Source organism: Sinohyriopsis cumingii, chromosome 18 (assembly GCF_028554795.1).
Source record: "Sinohyriopsis cumingii isolate HCF-2022 chromosome 18, ASM2855479v2, whole genome shotgun sequence".
Taxonomy (NCBI): Eukaryota; Metazoa; Mollusca; class Bivalvia; order Unionida; family Unionidae; genus Sinohyriopsis; species Sinohyriopsis cumingii.
In genome coordinates this window covers 86,097,045-86,104,434 of record NC_142978.1, presented here as the reverse complement: position 1 = coordinate 86,104,434, position 7,390 = coordinate 86,097,045, and positions in this window count along the sequence as shown.

Here is a 7,390-nt window from a genome sequence, read left to right as displayed (position 1 = left end):
GGTCAACATTGCTATAAAAGGAGATTTGGGACAAAATATTCCATTCACCAAAGGAAAAGTCACGGTGAAACTCCATTTTCGAAAACGGTTCTCTCACGACTCGTAAGTCATGTATCCAGTGTATCGAGGGGTTGCACGACAGCGAGGACACGGTTTAGGAGATATGTTAAAATCGGCCTTTCGTTCGGTGGCCCCGGTGTTGAAACCGATGGTGACACGCGGATTGCACACCTTGAAAGATGCGGCACTGACACAAGGCAAAGAATTTCTCCAAAATGTCATCATCGACAAACAAAACCCTAAAGAAGCCTTCATGAGGGCAGGCAAAAATGTCTTGCTGCAAACGGGTAAAGACCTTTTGGGCCGACAAGACACACCTATAAATGCCCTGCACGCTACCGAGTCAAGCATTCAGCAAGGACAAGGCAGAAAGAGACGACGAAGAAAACACCCTTTCACTAGACTTCAAGCTAGAAAGGCCAAGAAAAGAAGAACCGTTCGAGACTTAGACGTTTTCGATTATTGAGACACTGCAACAAAAAAATGATGCACCGAGAGTCTTGCGCCTGTTCCAAGACGGAACTGGATCTGTTTGCCATGCCCCCCACCATGATGACCATGCAAGAATCCCAATGGGTGGAATTTCATCCCGTCTCCTCATTGACCGATTCCGCTCCCATCGAGTTTGAAATCAAGGGACAGCCCGAAGATTACATCGATCTGAATAGCAGTTACTTGTACCTGAAAGTCAAAGTTCTAGATAAGGATGGAAATGCTATAGACACTGAGCCAGTAGCTCCCGTCAACAATTTCATGCATTCCTTGTTCAGCTCAGTGGACTTGTACTTGAACAACAAACTGGTTAGCAGCAGCATGGATACTTACCCTTACCGTGCCTACCTGGAAAATCTCTTGACGTACGGAATAGACGCCAAGAACACTCATCTCAATGCCTGCGTGCTATGGGAACCTGACGAAGCGGGCGAATTTGATAAAACAGGTCTTGCAGCTGACCCCAAATCAAAAACAACCACCAATGAGGGATTTGTAGAACGAAGAAAGAGAATCATAGGACCCAACCAAAGTTTAGAACTGATGGATCGTTTGCATTTGGACATGTGGTTGCAAGAAAAATATTTGCTGAACGGGGTGGATGTCCGCCTGAGACTGAATCGGAGCAGTACCGCTTTCCATTTATTGGCTGATGCTGGCGAGTACAAAACCAAACTCCAAGAAGCCAGACTCTACGTACGTCGTGTGGAAGTGTTACCTAAAGTAGGTAACGACATCAGTCAGACGTTGAGCAGAACGACCGCCAAGTATCCGATCCGACGCGTAGAAGTGAAAACTTTCACCATTTCTAGTGGACAGCGATCCATGATCGAAGATCATCTGTTCCAAGGACAGCTACCCAAACGTTTGATCCTTGGTATGGTCTCGAATGAAGCCTTCAACGGAGCTATCACTAAAAATCCTTTCAACTTTCATCACTTCAACGTGTCCAAGATTGAAGTCAGTCGCGATGGCAAGACCTTGTGTACCCGACCTTTCGAACCTGACTTTGAGAAGAAGAATTACTTGAGATCGTACTTGTCCTTGTACGAAGCCACGGGACAGTTAGGAACCAACACCAGTCACGGCATTACGTACGACGATTATGACGGAGGCTATGCTTTGTGGGCTTTTGATTTCACTCCAGACCAAGGCAGCGACGAGGGACATTTCCACCCTATAAAATCCGGCCAGATTCGTGTGGAAATTCAGTTCGGAAACAGAATCGGTGATGATGATGTAACGTTGAACGTCATCCTGTATGCAGAATTCGATAATACCATAGAAATCAACAGTTTGAGAGAAGTCATTCTAGATTACTAGAAGCCATGGAAGACTGTTATCCCTCTTTACCTAGTGGAGAAGCTTTGAAGATGGAATGTGAGGAGACCGTGGAAGGAGAATCCCAACACAAAGACGAAAAGGACATCGTGATCAAGTCGAGATGGCCAGAACAAGAACAGCAATTGGTCTCCTACTGTGCTACATACCTGGCAGACACAATTACGACATGGATGAAGCATGATTACTATGGATGTCAAAACATCAGTCAAGAAGAAAAATTCAACGAATATCTGGACGAAGCTTGGAGTCTGTTTAAAAAAGACGTGTTACGTTGGTGGTATAAAGACTTGCGTGAACATTTCTGTCCTCCATTAACGACTCGAGACATCCATTACATCAAAACCCTCTTTGACAAATTCAAAGAGAAAGTCGAGATCGAAATTGATCACTTATTATCAGCAAAAGAACATTTAGTGACTTATTTTGATCGTGATTTTTCTAGAAACGATGAGAAAGTAAATCGTTGATTTTTTGACTAGTATGCTTATTTTGTTGTCTTAAGCTAGGAAACGTAGTGTCCATCCATGACTCAATGACTTGCAACAGTGGAAATCACAATTTCATTCACAACTTTGCCAACCCTGTTTAAAGTAGAGTGTAAATTGAAAAAATGTTTGATGTTATATTGTTGGATTATTGTTAAAAAATGTTAGAGTTGTTGGTTAGTGTTAAGTGATTTTTGAATAAAAAATGATGTGTTTTGAAAAAAAATGCCTTTGTGATTTATTTGGCTATAAGAATGTTTGATTCATGCTCTATAAGAATGTTTGATTCATGCTCTTTGACTTCTTACTATCCCTCTCATGAGACTCATTGAACATTGTGGCTCGAAAACCGTGGAAGGATGTTTTCCTTCACGTCCGCGCTTTGACTTTAAGAACCGGGTTGTTTCCAGTCTAACCATCCATTGTCGACTCATCCTCCTACGAAGATGTGCTCCAAACTAGCTAAGCTAAACGAAGCCTACGTGAATTTGCATAGGGTCAGACACAGTCTGATACCGAAGCCAGAAGAGATAGAGAATGTGAGAATGCTAAAAGTCACTGAAGACTTGATAGAAGAACTCTTCAGAGAAGAAGTGAACAGGGAGAAAGAAGAATGGACAGAGAAGTACAGACTTCAGAGACAGCAGCAACAACAACAACAGCAGCAACAACAGCAGCAGGAACCTGAACCTGAGAGAGGCTTTGTCGATTGTCGTATCGACACCAAAGAGTTCTTCTTCTCTTTCCGAAGAAGCAGACCTATCGCCAGAAAGTCTATCCTCAGAGGACATCGCATTCTTAGAAACTAAAAGATTGCCATAGCAAACAAAAAAAACCCCAAAAAAAACAGCCCTTTTCAGGGCTACCCCAATACTCTAGAAAAGAAATAACAATCAATTTGCCAATGTGTGTAGGTAGAGTAGTGTGAATATAAACACTAACTCTTTTTTAAAAGATGTGAGGGTATGTGTTTGTGTGTTTGTGTTTGTAACATCTCACGTACGTTGGTGTGGATAGTAGATTAAGATCATGTTTTTTTGGCTGTTTGAGGTGTGGGGAGAGTAGATTTGGGGGGTTTGATTGAATTGCTTTGCGTATGTGAATAGTATATTGGAGTGATTAATGAAAAAATTTTTAGAATAGGAATGGGTAGTATAAAAAAGTGAGTGAGTGTTTCTTTTAGGTCCGCGCGTTGTTTTTTGGTCATGATCTAGGTAAGATCAATTTTATGTTTTTTAGGGGGATGTTTTCCTTCACGTCCGCAGTTTTAGTATAAATTGAAACTCGTTCGGCAGTCCAGCTACCCTTGTTGATTGATCAACACCAGAATGAACACGAGACTGGCGAAACTGTTGGAACTTCATGTTCATCTGGAATATGCCAGGCGCCTGTTGAACGAACTGGCCGCGGAGGCCATTGTGGAAGAAGGAAGGATGAGAGAGGAGGAGGAAAGAAGAAATAAAGAAGAGGAGGAGAGAAGATACAAAGAAGAGGAGGAAAGAAGATACAAAGAAGAGGAGAGAAGATATAAAGAAGAGGAGGAGAGAAGATACAAAGAAGAGGAGGAGGAAAAGGAGAAAAGAAGAAGAAATTTCAGAATCCCAGAAACCGAAAATTGGGATTCTGAAGCCACATATCCTGCCTCTGCTCTCTCCCCCAAAAAAGTAAAAAGCAACTGGGGAACAAGATGTGTATGTCCCGCCAGGCCTCGAAGGTGCCACCATTAACCAGGTGTCCATGAAGTTAAAAAAAACCAGCCCTTTTCAGGGCTACCCAATACTCTAGAAAAGAAATAACCATCAATTTGCCAATGTGTGTGTGTGTGTGTGTGTGTGTGTGTGTGTGTGTGTGTGTGTGTAGGTAGAGTAGTGTGAATATAAACACTAACTCTTTTTTCATAGTGCGAGGGTATGTGTTTGTGTGTTTGTGTTTGGAACTGCTCACGTAAGTTTGTGTGAATGGTAGATTATGGGTTTCTTTATTGTTTCTTAGCGTATGTGAAGAGTATAGTTTGGGTTTTGTAACCGCTCACGTACGATTGTGTGGATAGTAGATTATGGATTTTGTTTATTGTTTCTTAGCGTATGTGGAGAGTATAGTTTGGGTTTTGTAACCGCTCACGTGCGATTGTGTGGATAGTAGATTATGGATTTTGTTTATTGTTTCTTAGCGTATGTGGAGAGTATAGTTAAGGTTTTGTAACCGCTCACGTACGATTGTGTGGATAGTAGATTATGGATTTTGTTTTAATGATTTGAGTGTGTAAATAGTAGATTTGGGGTTTGTTTATTGTTGCTTCACTTATGTGGATAGTATATTATATGAAATGAGAAAAGTAGGGGATGTTTTCTTTCACGTCCGCACGATGTTAGGTCATGATCTAGGTAATATCAATTTTATGTTTTAGGAGGATGTTTTCCTTCACGTCCACGCTTTTCGTATAAGAACCCACAGTATTCGTCGTTCAAACCATTCTACAGAGAAGATGGCTTCGAACCACCTCGATAAATTTTAAACATTGCAAGACGTCCTTGACAATTTGGGCATGATAGAACAAATGCTAGTACGACTCAATGAAGACCACTATTCTTATAGTCCGCATAGAGTAAAAATGGAGATTAACAACTTAAGAAAAGCAAAGGACATGATAAGTGGTGTGATGAAGGAAATAAAGGAGGAGAAGGAGGATGAAGAGGAAAGGATAAGAATACGAAAATGGAATGAAAAAATTGAAAAAGAAGAAGAAAATGAGAAGAGGAAGAAAGAAGAGGAGAAGGAAGAGAAGAAAGAAGAGTAGGAGAAAAAGAAGAAGAAAAAGAGTGTAGGTGAGAAAATAAGAAGTTGGTGGAGAAAAAGAAGAAATTAGAAGCAGAAGAAGAAGAAGAAACCAAAGGTCCTTTTCAGGGCCAGCCATATTTCTCGAAAAGAGAATGACTTTTCAATTGCCTACCCCTTTATAAAAATTTTTTTTTTTTTTAAAAATCCCATGTTCAATTCCCCTTGTCCCTAAAGTAGTTTTTTTTTTCTAAAATGTTCAATTCCCCTTTGTCCCTAGACAAACCCACACTTTATTCCCATGTTCAATTCCCCTTGTCCCTAGACAGACCCAAACTCTATTCCCCATGTTCAATTGCCTTTGTCCCTAGAATCGATATTTTTTTTCCATTGTTCGAATGCCTTTGACGCTAATCTCAATATTTCCTTTTTTTTCCTTTCTCCAATGTTAAATTCCATTGACGCTAATCTTACCCAGGGTTTTTTGCCCATGTTAAATTTCCATTGACGCTAATCTCGCCCAGGGTGGTTAATGTTAAATTTCCATTGACGCTAATCTCGCCCAGGGGGTGTTTGTAATGCTAATTCCCATTGACGCTAATCTCACCCCTTTCACTACTTATATATATATATATATATATATATATATATATATATATATATATATATATATATATATATATATATACATATGTTGTTAACAACTAAAACTTTAAATCCACTTCTACCATCTCTCTTGTGATAGTATTTATTTGTATGTAAATGTATATGATCAGTTAACTTCGTCTTCAGCTGTAGTCTTCTCAGACTGAAGATTTAAGCAATTTACACAAACTTGAAATTATGGTATTTTTGATTTGGATGCGTTAGACACAACCTGGGAGTAAACGTCCACACATCACGATATTATGATTAGTTTAGCGTGCTACATTAGGTATGACGGTACCAATTGTTTTTCCATGTACCTAAATGCTAATGTTTTGTGAAATAAATAGTCTTTCTATCCTACCTCAGCATGCATGTCACACACTGTCATAGAGAACAATGTTAGATTGTCAATTTGACAAGGACAAAACCAGGTACCCTATTGCATTTAAGAGAGATAACTCTACTGGAACTAGACAGGGATTAGAGTTATCTAGTCACAACATACACATTTTCAGCAATGTGTGCCACATTTGAAAAAAATCTTAAAAAATACAAAATATGATCTAGATATGAATTAACATAATCTCACATGTTGCCAAGAGGCTCAACTTTTTTAAGCCTAACAGAAAGTAGAACTATTACATAATGCACCAATCACAGCTATTTGTGTCGTTTATTTCTGAATACAATGTTCCCTACACCTTAAGCTCCGCCCACCTGTGTTTGTTCAATTGGTACCGTTACACCAGTAAGCTTTATCCTAAAGCTCTCTTCTCCTACGTATCATCCTTGACTTTGAGGAGCTCCCAATAACGTAGAGATAATGCACATTTTGGGAAATGGTCTAAACATAGCAAAGGGGTACGGTGTGAGGTGTTTCATCAAGTTTAAGTATTTTATCGATTATAATTTTCTGCTAGGAATGTTTTAATTTAGAAATGAGAATAATATCAACAAATCTCAAGTATAATATTAAAATATGAAACAGTAATCCCGAACAAACGGACTCTTACCAGGTGTTGTATTGGAGATGAAGTTTCAAAACCGTTTGCAAACACCCTCTCACATTTGCAGCCGACCGCAGTAGAAATAAAACCCCACAAGCGTCAATATGTATACAGCTTTACGTTCACCAGATAAAGGAGAAACAGAACCAGGAAAAGATTGGTAGGACACGGCTGATCTGTCTGCGATAATTTAAAGTCGTACCAACTCCCTCTCCGCAATGCAATAAAATCCATAAACCTCGCGATTTTGATCCCAATAAAGATAAAGAACCAATACGGGATAAAATCGGATATACTTAATATATAAGTCGGCGACAATTGCGTCTCAGCTGTTCCTTTGGTGAAGAAGAAAGAGAAGCATGAACGGAACGATTTGACACAAAATAACTAATTATAAAAAAAATTGAGATAACACTTAAAAGCCAAGTTAAGTGAAAATGAGCTGTAGTTTATCGACCTGTATGTCAAAACTTGATCATTCATTATTTACTCAAATATGGGTGTAGCACTGAGGTTAAGTATGGATGTCTCCTCAGTCAAAAATTTAATTCCATAATCCAATCATACGAATCTGTTAGT